At 34.0% G+C, this 12910-nt stretch overlaps 1 protein-coding gene across 1 annotated transcript in view; it reads left to right on the top strand.

Annotated features, from left to right (window-relative positions):
• LOC124365312 overlaps positions 1-12910 on the top strand; it is a 93945-nt gene that overhangs the window by 56303 nt on the left and 24732 nt on the right. The window lies entirely within an intron of this gene.

Raw genomic sequence — 12910 nt, 5'->3', positions numbered from 1 at the left:
ATACTATAAATGCTAAAGAAGCATTACCATTGGAAAAACACAATACTGTGTATCACTTGCCCGGAAGAAAACATCTTCTCATTATTATAACAATACACTCGTATTTCTGGAATCTACAGCATTATTTCAAAACCATATTCTTTCTTTGACATAAATCTTCAAGGTCAAGTTCCAGAATGAGTGCTAATTTAAATATTACTTACAAATATTTACTCTTTATTACGTATGATTATCTACTGCCCGGGCGTTCCCGACGACGCGGAACACACATTCTTCCGCTGTCTGCGTTGGGAAAAGGCCTCGCCTGGAGTCCACAAGAAAACTCAGTGTTTTTTCGGTGGATACGGTCTGCGAAAAGATTTGGAGGATGAGGGGAACTGGGATTGTTTGTCACAGTTCGTCCAGGGTATCCTCCTGGAAAAGAAACCCGATCTGGACCGCGAAGTGGCCCAGATCCCTTAACCGAGCGGCTGGATAAGGAGCGAGCCCCACGGGCTTAAGCCAAATTTAGGCCTAGCCTGAAGTAATGTGATAAACAATTCCAGGTTAGAATCCTAAAGAGTAGAGGAGGTTTTTAGTGGGTAAACCCGTTTTTAGGGGAGTCCCACACTGCAGGCTGGCCACCTGCGTGCGTAATTGCATTTTTCCTGTCTCTTCCTCAAATAAAATTATGTATGATTAAATAGAGTTAAAACTGGATATGGTTAAGCCGAGTCTGAATGAATATTTAATTCCTAGCCACTATTCAAGTATACAGGAATGTCTAATCAATCTCAGCACCTGTTGTCAGTCCAGTAGCACATTCATGTACACTGAACACTACATTCACCCTCACACTGACGTCATCAATCTTGCAACCTTCATCCATCACAGCGGGGTCAGAGCTTTCCTAAGCTCATCTTGGCTTCTCACGCTTTTGAAGGCTGCTAAAAGCTATCTTAACCAAGACACATTCACCCAACAAACAACAAACATTAAAGCTCTGTTTTGACTCCTCCTAAGAACCTATTTGAGTAAGTTTTATGGTTTTCCACAGTACTCTCTTTAAAAATGAAAGAAAACCATACAAAACAAATTTACAGAACCGCTATATTCTTTAAAGTTAACAGTAGTTTGATTGTGGTTAAACCATTAACATGTTTCTCATTTCCAAAAGTCTATCGAAACAACCCCTCATTATAACTATTAGATTTAATGATATACTTTTATTGACCAAAATCAATGTAGAATAAGGATTGGACGGGTCGAATAAGCCTAATAAACTCAGTTTGATAAACTCTGGAGAGCCTTACAGATAAAACCAGTCACGCGAGAGTTACCTCTGGTTTAGCGCTATCGATTGTATCTTTAGGCCAGAGGTTACCTCCACTTCCTGGCATATGTGTGCTCAAGATTTTAGATCACATTTTATGCATACGAAAACTCCACTGTGAATGTTGAGGCTGTAAAAAGCAATGTTTCCGCATATTAGGGCACGTGTTCTTTCCAACCTCACTCACTCCTGGCTGAAATAAGCCGCTTGTCTGATTTTCCACAACACCGCTCAGGGATTACGAGTATAGTACAATTTAACATACGTTAACCTCAATGTTTCCTTGTGCAAACGTTTTGAGTTGCAATTACGTACAACATACAGCAGTTTGCAGTAATTAATTCATCCCATCTACATTGTGTTTAACTAATTTGGTTGTGGTAAAACTAGCTAATTGTATTATTGTGAGCGTTCCGACAGAAACACAGAAGAATGGTAAAATTTGACACATACCCTTGTCAGACGCTATGTAGCAAGTATATTGTGGCAAAACCAATAATAATATACACTATTGTAGATGTACATTGAGATAAGACGGAGGCTAGGTATGTGTTGCTATGGATACGTTGCGGCAGAACCCAAGTAATAGTCACGCTGCTACTTGTGCAGTCGCGAGGGAAACGCAGATCAGGTTTGACTTAACAGATACGCTGCAACAAATACATTACGAATAACACCACGGAGATTTGTTGTGTGTGTTGTGAGAATTTAGTCGACATTGAATGCATTCAATGCGTCCTTTGATGTATTTTCATTATAACATTATATCTCTAACCACTTTAATAACATTTTCAATCAGAAAGTTTCTATTTTATTTGAGTTTTATTTTACCAAAAAAATTGGAGGAAATGAGGAGTACTAAAAACAGGAAATAAATACATGACAGGCTGGTCTCTGGTGCCCAAAATACTGACATGTCCTTAACTGTTCGTAGACGAATGTGTATACATCCGCTAAGGATGTGTGTTTGTACTTGAGGATTTGCGGATATCCGCATTTGGTTACATTATTTACGGACGCTTTGTGGATGTAAAAATCAGAGCAAAATGTACAAATGTAATACTGTATGTTACACTGTTATTATCACTGGTAATTTACGAAATTTGTATTTAAATTCTCAATTCACGAATTGAACGAATATTTTTCAGGGAAGTTTATTTCCTTTTTGTATTTACTTTGCATTGTTGGAAAAATTTGTAATTTTTATAATAAACATTACTTGCTAACCATACAAATGTAACACATATTTTTCCATATTTACTATGGTACATTGGGTTTTATGGGAAAACGTGTCAGAAATACAAGCTTTACCCATGAAACAAACAATTTTCTCTTGTAACTAAGAAATTCGGCCAATCCTAAAGGTCTATTGGGCATATTGAAACTCCTATGAGCTCTATAGCTCTGTAGCTGCCTCGGAAAATTATAAACATGTTATAAGATTCGCCACTACTCATCAAGAACAGTGGGATCGGCAGAGACAACGTTTAATTGTGGCGACACTGTAGAGAGAGACGCAAATATTCGTAAGAAAACCTCCATAGTTCGGATACTTCATGATAACCAGATTACTCGAATATAGTTTGCACTCTCGACCTAAATTGAAATAAAGAAAACTATCACCAATTTTGTAAATTAAATCAATAGCGAATTAATTTCACTACATTTTCATTGAAGTAATTTAAATCTTTTGAGAATACCCATTTAAAATTATGACTTTCAAACATTTGAGAAATATACAGTCTGTTATGACAGCATAATCTACTTCGCCTGCTGTATTAGTACATTAGCATTCGACAAACACTAACCGTTACAAACAGGTTAGAAAGTACGCAGGCTGTAAATGTCGCAAAATCCCTTTCTGAATAAAAAGTCTTTAGGTACTTTTGTATAATAACACTATATATTATATAATAATACCAAATTAACGCAATACAAGTTACATACTTTTAAGAAATCTTTCGCAATATTTACTTTAACCTGGTATTGAGAATGTTTATTTCCCTAATCTCCTTGCGTTTTGTAGTTGACAAAAGTAAATGGAAAAAACGTCGTTGAAATTATATAACAAATGTAGACAAAGTAGGCGTAATATTGATGTTAGCTGTTCTGCTAATTTTAAAAACAGTTAGATGTGTTTATAATGCGTAATTTGTTTCATACTTAAGATTCTAGGTGATATTCGAAAGGAATTTAGCGAATTCTAACAGTTTTAAAATGATATAATGTGTAATTTGAATTATGATTAAGCAAAAAAAATCTAGCATCAGCAAACCAATATATAGAAATTATAACGTTGTAAATTTTACATTTTGTACAGAACGCTTTAATCACTCTAAGAACACATTTTTAATTAAACGTAGAAGAGTATAAGTTTCCTGTTCAACGGTAAACAGCGTATGAGCAGTATGGATGTTATTCAATGATAAAGCAATCTTATATACATTCTTACTAATTCTTATTCAAACGTCAATAATTTTATAAGCCCCGGGTATATTTGTGGAAGAAAATCTCATCAAGAACTATTATGGTTCATATAACTGAGTTATATTTTCAATTCTTATTAGTTTTATAAAGGTACGTATTGTTTCTTACACATATTTCTTAGCTTTATTTGTAAAATGTCTAAATTGGCAATTCACATGTTCAATCCAGAACTGATGTTCGTAAAGTTGATCTGAAAACTAATTGAATAAATCAATTAAAATATTCAACCACTATGAAAAGGTTTTCATTTACAAACATCTCGGTCGTTAAAAACACATAATCGGCAAATTGGATTTAAAAACTTTAAGATCTCGCTCTATTGCTCTTCTTAATAATCAAGTTTTACGATCATCAATTAATTACCAATAACTCACTATAGGTGTTACACACTTTTAAAAAACCATTAAGAACTAATGTATTTAGGATAGGTGCACTCAAAATAACCAATATTTATTGACATGATTTAGCGCACATAACTACTTAATTTTGGAAATACACCATTTTATAAATATAGAGTAAAGAGTTGAGTAGATTAGAATATACTCAAGAAAAATAATATGGATATTGAAAAAGTACACATTTTGTAGAGACTCACATTATACTCATATAACTTTATATAACTTTAAATGGGATGTAGAAGTTTGTGTATCTTTTTAAATTATTAGTTTTATTTCCTACATATGTGCAAAAATAGCATTGTGTCATGAAATATAGAACACAGTATAAAATGATGAATTCGAGTGAAAGAATACTGAGAGAAAGGAGATTGGTATTTTTTTCAGGAAGGGAATTGAGGTGTTAATTCTGAGACTACTTAAAACTTGCCTTACTACTACTAGATTTACTAGATTGTAGACGACTATAGATCTTTAGTTTCTAGTTAAACCAAGAAATTGTGTTTGAAATGCATATTTTTGAAGTTTAAAGTTGTCCAGGAGTTAGGTTAATAAGAAGAGTTTGTTGACCAGAGCAATTGGCTGTAAGAAGTTTACGAGAGGTTTTTGCACACAAATATCTTACTTGAAAATCTTCAATCACACTTTATTTTAGAATGTTTAAGTTTGTGAGGTGACCCAGGTTTTAATCTTTACACAAAGTCGTGAAAGTTTGTAACGCAAAGATTAAGAATAAAATAATCTTGTGTCAGTGTTGTATTTCTCATTAGTTGGGGTTTAAAAATACGTTGTGCAAATCATCAATATATTTATACAATGTTTTAAAACTACAATTTATTATTAACTTGGAGTAACAGCACATGTAAACTGCGGTGCGTTTTTAACAAGCCCTCTGATTGTATCACATTGTGTTAATTCCTGCACAGTGTTATTAATTAGAAGTTACAATTGCATTGTTATTTGTCGCATTAAAACTGTTCAATTGAAAGCTGTACAAACCCATTTGCTAATCTCTAACCCGTGTCTTCTGGATCAGATACCCACACCTTCCTTCTGAGATATGGTGAAGGTCATTGATGAACATTACTCCTTGCAAACTGATAATTTCGTTACTATACCAACTGAACTAGCTAATCTGAAGTTAAGCGGCACATCACTAACCGCAAATGTCAAAATATTAGGGTAGATTGAAATGTTTAATCTACTACAGAAGACGACTGTTAGAGTGGGTAACACTCCACTAAGTTTTTGCTAGCCTAGACATGACAGTATTTTGACTTGTACCCGTTTTGACTGGAAAGGCGGGGCAGAGTGATCCTGCCGTTTTAAGGTATATTAACCCTTTACTTCCTTTACTTCTCATAGTATAATCTCGACCGGAGACGACCCTCCCCAACCCCACAATCTTATCATAACCCTTGCCCTGGAAGTAACCGCAGGGTCCTTTATTTCCTAAGTCTTAAGTTCAAGTTAGATGTTTCTCAGCGTCTTGTCGAAGGAAAAAATGAATCTCCATATCCATATAATTATGCATATCTCTGTAATGTAAATTATTTCATTCTAGGGAACCGCTTGTGTTGGTTTGACTTGACTATATAAAATTAAATTGCCACAATAAAAAACCTTCTTTCTAGCAATGGCACAAATAACTAGCCCGCAATATTTGCACAGCGTGGATGTACCCTTGTTTACACAGCGAAGATCTATATTCACGAGTACGAAAACCACACATTTACAGTATAATATTTGATCAACATGTGTTGACCACTCTTCTCTAATACGGATTGTGTTGACTTTCACCCCAGGTGAATGTGTTGCTGTTGACTTTCGCCAAGGTTTATTTTTCCAAATAGGGGCGAAATATGATGCGTACTTTTCTTTGCGTGCACAGAATTGTGAGACACGTCACCCACATTTGTAATTATGCCTTCTAGAATAATATTCTCTGCACATGATGTCAGAATCATCGATATCAGAAGTGGTTTGCAAGGGACTACTATGTGATGAATGTGAATGAGTAAAACTGCAAGTACTATTTTACGATAAGAAAGGAGTGAGTGGTTGTAAACCATAATGTTTCCGCATATTACTCTGCGGTTTTTTACAGTTACCTAAGTGGAATGTTTATTCTCGCCTTAATAGCTCACTTTCATACTGTAGCCTATCAGCAAACCTTTCCCAGCTGGTCTTGATATTTTTACTTAGTAATTGGCGGAGCGTAAGCGCAGTCTTACAATGTAGAGGATGAAAATGTTTCATTTCTGTCTGTCTGTCTGTCTGTCTGCATGACTAACCTATCAAGAACGAACTGACCTATCACCTTGAAATGCTGCACAATATCTTTACATTGGTCTTATATTTAACCATGGGGCAAACGAAAAGTCGCAGAATAGATTAATTAAAAAAACACATTACAGCGACATGTCATTTCGAAATATGCCATAGTATACAATGTACTTAATCTATTCAAATGAAATAAACTATGGACTTGAAATTTTTTATGCAACTCAGCAATGGCTGTTACGTAACTTGCACTTATTAGTCTCATAATGTTATCCTTATTCAGCAATAATATAGTAAATCCACGTGACCTTATAATGGTCTAAAGACTAACGCTAGCAGAATCTGTTAAGAAAGTATTTTAACACAAAGTTTTTGACGTAACCAGGGGATTTTATAAAATGACAACACTATGAATATTAAAAAATGGCGTATGTTAGTTAATATGAGGTATATAATACGATATATTGTCACTTAATTGAATTCAATGGGGTGGAGATAGTTCGGTTAACAAGAATTGAGTAGAAACAGAATAGTATACAAAATGGCCGTTTCTTTGATGGATTTTTTATGCAGCATTGTACTATTACATTACTTATTTATCAAAAGAAAAACACGAAACTACTAGTTGTATTGACAATCGTTATGACTTATTCTGAAAGCCGATTAACCGAATTGTGATTAATCGAGAATAAAGAGTATTTGTGAATTTAGATACCTCGCATTTAATACATTGCAGATATATTTTACACTCTGCCACATTACAAACAGTATAGAGTTTATCTCCATTGCTTATGCCCAGTTTGAAAATACAGTACGTTCCCGGAGGTGGGAATTCTACTCGACAGAACCGATAGGCCATTGAGCCCTCATAAAAATGGCGGGAAAACGTAAGTATAACTCTGGGCCCTGCATCACACAACCAAGTGGTGCGAAACTTTGGTAATCCAATGTATCATAAAGTTCACCAATCTCATTCCGGGCGAAAGTTTGACTTTATCACTTTCTGCAACTCCCATTCGAAAACACACCAGATTTAAGTGTAATCCTTCAAAGTAATAATAATGTCTTATCTCAAAGCAGCAGCCGGTGTTAACTCATTTTATTTCATTAATTGTTTTGAAGTAGTTTTCATTTAATTAATCAGAATGTTTTAATTTTTTATTAATAGTTATTAGTGCTCCCAGGCTATAATACTTTTTCTCTTGAAAGCGTGTTTTAACTTAGTGTCAGTCTTTACTAAATACCAATCTATACTAATATAAATACACAATAAAAAGGATATCTCCTACCTGGACAGATAGACACATGAAAGTTGGTACACAGATTTACTTTCTGCCCTAGGAAATATATAAAGAAAATATTTTTGTCTCTAACGTCAGGAACTGGCCTCTAAAGTTGCGAAAATTCCTATAAGAAATGCACTGCAGCAAACGTAGGCTATGCTACAAATTGAAGGATTTCAAATGTAATCAACTATTCTATATAAACATTATAATATTATAACAAAATCATATGTTTAATTGAGTACGATTTTCTATTTATTTCTTTACATTTATAGTCATGATAGCATAGATTAAGTTCAAAATTAACATATATATATATATATATATATATATATATATATATATATATATATATATACTCTTATATTAGTTTTAAAATAAACTACAATATTATTGTCTGTACAATATTTCGTTGTAATTATTCAACTTTATCAAGTACACTTTTTTATACACAGAAACTATAATATATTTTAATAACGAATATATAGAAGCACCGCAAATTTCAAACCTACTCCACCTGATGGTACAGGTTTAGGAGTTGTGATTTTCAAATAATTATTTGAAGGGATATTTAATCCCAGCCTTGCCTACATTTGTTGTCAATGTCCGCCACATTTCGTACAAACGAGAAATGTTTTAGTAACGGTAGAGGAATTAAAACGATTACATGTATGCTAATGTTACGAAATCTTCAGAATAACATTTATCTAAGTCTACTTTAAAATCGTGCCATTCCAATTACCGTTTGTAAAGGTCAGCTTCTTGTGACCTGACTTGGCTTTCTTCATATTTATAAACTTAAGATTGTACCGAATGGACAATACACAAGGGGTTGGATACAGCTGAGGTCGTAGTAATGAATACTCGAAATTCGAAGTTTACGTTATTTGGCAAATAAACATAAAAGCATCACTTCCAGTTGGTAAAATAAAATTAAGTATTGCAACGTTGCTGCCAATAGAGTATGAATCAACTAAAATATAATACCATGGATATGGGAACAATATTCCAATGGTATATGGATTGTACCTTCGAAATTAATAATTATTAAAACTTTAAAAATAACTTCCCTTTACTCAAAAGCGCGTGCGTCAGCAATCTTGGCTCTACAATGCAAAGCTGTAGTCGGAAAAGGGGAAGATTAGTAGACTGGAAGTCTAAAACATGAAGTAATTGGGCTTGAACTTAAGAAGTGAGCTCGAAGAGCGAACTGCAACTCGTGGACGAGGGGCGCGAGATGTAGCTTCGGTAGCGAGGTTCGGCAGCTACAAACTTCCCGAGAGAAAAATTAATACGCGTGCCAATTAGGTTATCAATCCGCCAAGAATTTAGTTACAAGAACATCGGATGTAACTTATATTAACCAGTAACAAGTAACTGGGTTGCGAATATTTGTACTATGTGAAGTGAAACTAAATAACGGTACAAGATGTCTTAAAATTTTTAAGACAAAATTAAGTCACTGCCAAAGTAATCCTCCGGATTTTTTTCTTTTGGACTTTAGGGCACAGCTTCCAATTTTAAAATAAATATTAAAATATACTGTGTACAAACATTCTTATTCAAAGATGAGCACGTATAGTAATAACATACTAATAAAGGGAACAATTTCTACCACACATTCCTTTCCATGACCATTTTAAAATTAAAAATTCCCTTCCACGAAGCTCACCGCTAAAGGTGTAATTTTCGCACTGAGATAGTTAAATGGTTCTACATACATGGTGGTTCTGCAGTTTAATATACGGTTGGATGAAACCAGTTAGCGCAACACAGTTGCATTCTGAGTATTTACGAAACTGAGGACATACAAGTCCTTCTGCAGGATTGATATTTGCCTTACACGTATGAAAATTTACGAACATTTATTTTCTTAGTTACTTACAAATGTTTTAACAGAAAATATAAAACAAAAAATTGGGTTTAAAGTTTAAATTTTAACTTTATGAACCTAGAAACTAAATTAAAAGTGTACTAGAATGCTTTTAACATTTCTTTAATTTTCTATAGCCTTGAAAAGTTTGTGAGGTATGAATTACATGGAAATACTATAAAACATAAATTATTACTATTTTCGATTTGTCAGAAAACAATAAAATCATAATTATTAGCGTGCCCTACAATTATTATTAATTAAAATTAAAATATTGCATTCATCAAGCCGTACAGGATGACAGCAATTAATGTCGTTAATGACTTGTCATTTACGAGTACTTACGAGTTTTTACAATGGGTTATCTAGCTATAAGATTTTCATTTTACATTAATTCATATTGTGCCCCATTATAAGTATCTTGGTTTAATAATTATACCGTTTGCATAATTAAAGAGTGATTTTGTCATTAAAACGTTACAACAATCACTCAAAATGCTACGAGTTTTAAAATTTCTATTTGTGAACAATTTGTTTTTTTTTTTTTTTTTTTTTTTTTTTTTTAAAGGAGAGGCCGATCCCCTGCCTTATTCTGTCCGTCCTCATGGGCCACTGGCCTGTGCGAGGATCTTATCAAACAGAACAAGGGGGAGAGTCGATACAGTACAAGGTCGATGGTACTGATAAAAAGTGCAACGGCACAGACAGGATTTGAACCTGCGCTATATCTAACTCAGACCCAAAGTCCAACGTCTTAGACCACTCGGCCATCGGCACTCCCATATCACTCTCAATCTTCATTCAGTATTGACAAGGACTAGGAAAGTATTATTAGATCATTATTGATAAAGCTTCAGTTTAAAAATGTCCAACAATAGCCTATACCGATATGGTTTTTGATAATTACGCCCATCTCCCTCAAAGTATCTTTGGACTGCTTAAACCAGAGATTCATTGAAGGTCGAATATATATGTTATTCAGGGCTCTGGAGTTGATGTCATTTGTTTTAATTTAAATAATTAGATTTTTTGTTTGAAGTTTGTTTTTGACAATGGAAAGCCGCGTTTACACTGGAAACAAAACATGTTTATAAACAACAAAAGTTCCTGGAACTTGTTTTATAAAATTTGTTTATATTTTGCTACTATCATGAAATATTTTGCACACAATGTTCCTAAAAATTTTAGGACAGCCAATCCTGAAGATGTCGTCTGACGAGGAGGATGTCTAGCTGGCGCTACCTGTGTTTTGTTATGTGACAGAGAACCCAGGAGGTTCTGGGTAAGGCCTTCACTTGCGTCACGAGGTGTTTATAGTGGAAGTGACCTATTCAAAGACCTTAACCATAACCCTAGAGAGCTAACGTGTTCAAAGAGTTACGTTAAAGCTAACGAATCGTAAAAACTACGACAGGATTCAAAAAATGTACAAATACATTTTATGTTACAAAAATACCATTTAATTCCGTATAAAAACTTATAATACAGCTTAGTAAACCTTTTTAAAACTAAGTCTACGGTTAAATCTCATCTATACAATGGACACATCATCTTCCGCGATGCTCGGCACAGATTGGCTTGGCACATCGGCAGCAAAAGATTGACGTCATCCTCCGTTTTGCTGATGGACATATTCCACAAATTTTTCGACTAGGGTGTTGAGGGACATTAACTTTGTTTGTTTGAAGAGGTACCTTAATTATTTCAGCAATTGATTGGCGTAGTTTTCTTGGCAAGATTGAGTAATTCATACGGTGCTGAAGCCATGGTGTGATGAGGTCATATTGGATTTGCATTGCAAAGTTTCTCCTTGAAAGCGGTTTCGGGCCCATTTTCAAAATGTTGCTAGTGTAAATAACATAGGAATTTACTAGCATGATATTTATCATGCCAAAAAATACACATGATGGCCACCGCCTCGTCTTTCGGATGAACGTCATTTGATGGCACATTTGATCCAAAGTATCAAATGCAACTTTGGTTGCGTTGTATGTCTCAATGATTAGAGGTTATTTTGAGTCCTTAACAATTGATGGCTTTTCATGACAAGTCGATAGAAGCAACACATTTTTGGAATTCTTGACTTAGTATGAAACCATTGTTTTCATTCCATCGAAACTAAACATACTGACAACTTGTTCTACCAACAAAACCCATAAAAATTATTGGTAGACCTGATGATTTATGTTTCTCAACAATGTTCCTATATCTAAACGTCTTGTGTTTCCGAAACATTCCACAATGTTTATAAACACCCTTTGATCTTACCGCTTTCTACGGGAAACAAGAAACATGTGGAGAAACACCGAATTTCTGTTCCGAAACATTGTTTATAAACATTGTTCCAAGTAGTTATTCTTCGATTTGAGGAACATCGTTCCGAAACACTGTTTATAAACATGTTTTGTTTCCAGTGTAAACGCGGCTTTGGATTGTGAAAGAAACAGGATTTTTTCGGGACATTTGCCATTGTTCATTACCTTGATTATAACCTAGTTTGTAATGTATGTGTTATGGGTTAGTTGTATTTCAATCTGAAAAAGAGATCAGACTGCAAATCTCTAAACGAAGTATATTCTGTACAATCCAACTAGTATTTAAAATAAGTTTAATGTTTATGATGCTGTATTTAATTTATATTTTTTCAGTACACAACCATAACCTAGCAATGTAACAATCAGCATTAATGCAAAAATATTTGCAACCAACCTAACTACTAAGACTAGGCGCAAATATAGTATTTAATCATACAATTCCGTAACGAATTCAGCGTGTGAGAAGGTTTTATATTTTTTAAATCTCTTTAAACCTTGTCTAATTTTTATAGATTGCCTATAGCTAAGATTTCGCGTAATTGCTATTCAGAACTAAGTACTTAATTGTTGAATTTATTTAGCAATCAGATACACTAACAATAACATGTAATGAATTTAGTTTCCAATTCTGCAACGATAATACAATTAAAAGTCCCAATTTTATTTTATTTTAATTTTAAACTGCTTAAAACTACGATGTTCTGAAAGGTTTGGCTATCAGAAATAATTAAAGTGTAGTTATCCACGGCTGCGCACGTAATTTCCTGCTTATTAACGTGGACGTCACGGGCACATCCTTTTACGTAGATGTTATATTAAACACTCCGTCAACGGAAGATATTTTAATCTCCTGATAAATTATTAAAATAAATGCACTTTAAGAAAAGCAGTTCTTCTGGAAACAGTTCAAGTATTGAACAAGTTTTTACAAATACTGAAATATCTCGAATTCTTCTGCAGAT

Source organism: Homalodisca vitripennis, chromosome 6 (assembly GCF_021130785.1).
Source record: "Homalodisca vitripennis isolate AUS2020 chromosome 6, UT_GWSS_2.1, whole genome shotgun sequence".
Lineage (NCBI taxonomy): Eukaryota > Metazoa > Arthropoda > Insecta > Hemiptera > Cicadellidae > Homalodisca > Homalodisca vitripennis.
The sequence above is the reverse complement of the archived record's forward strand: the minus strand, read 5'-3'. Positions and strand labels throughout refer to the sequence as shown.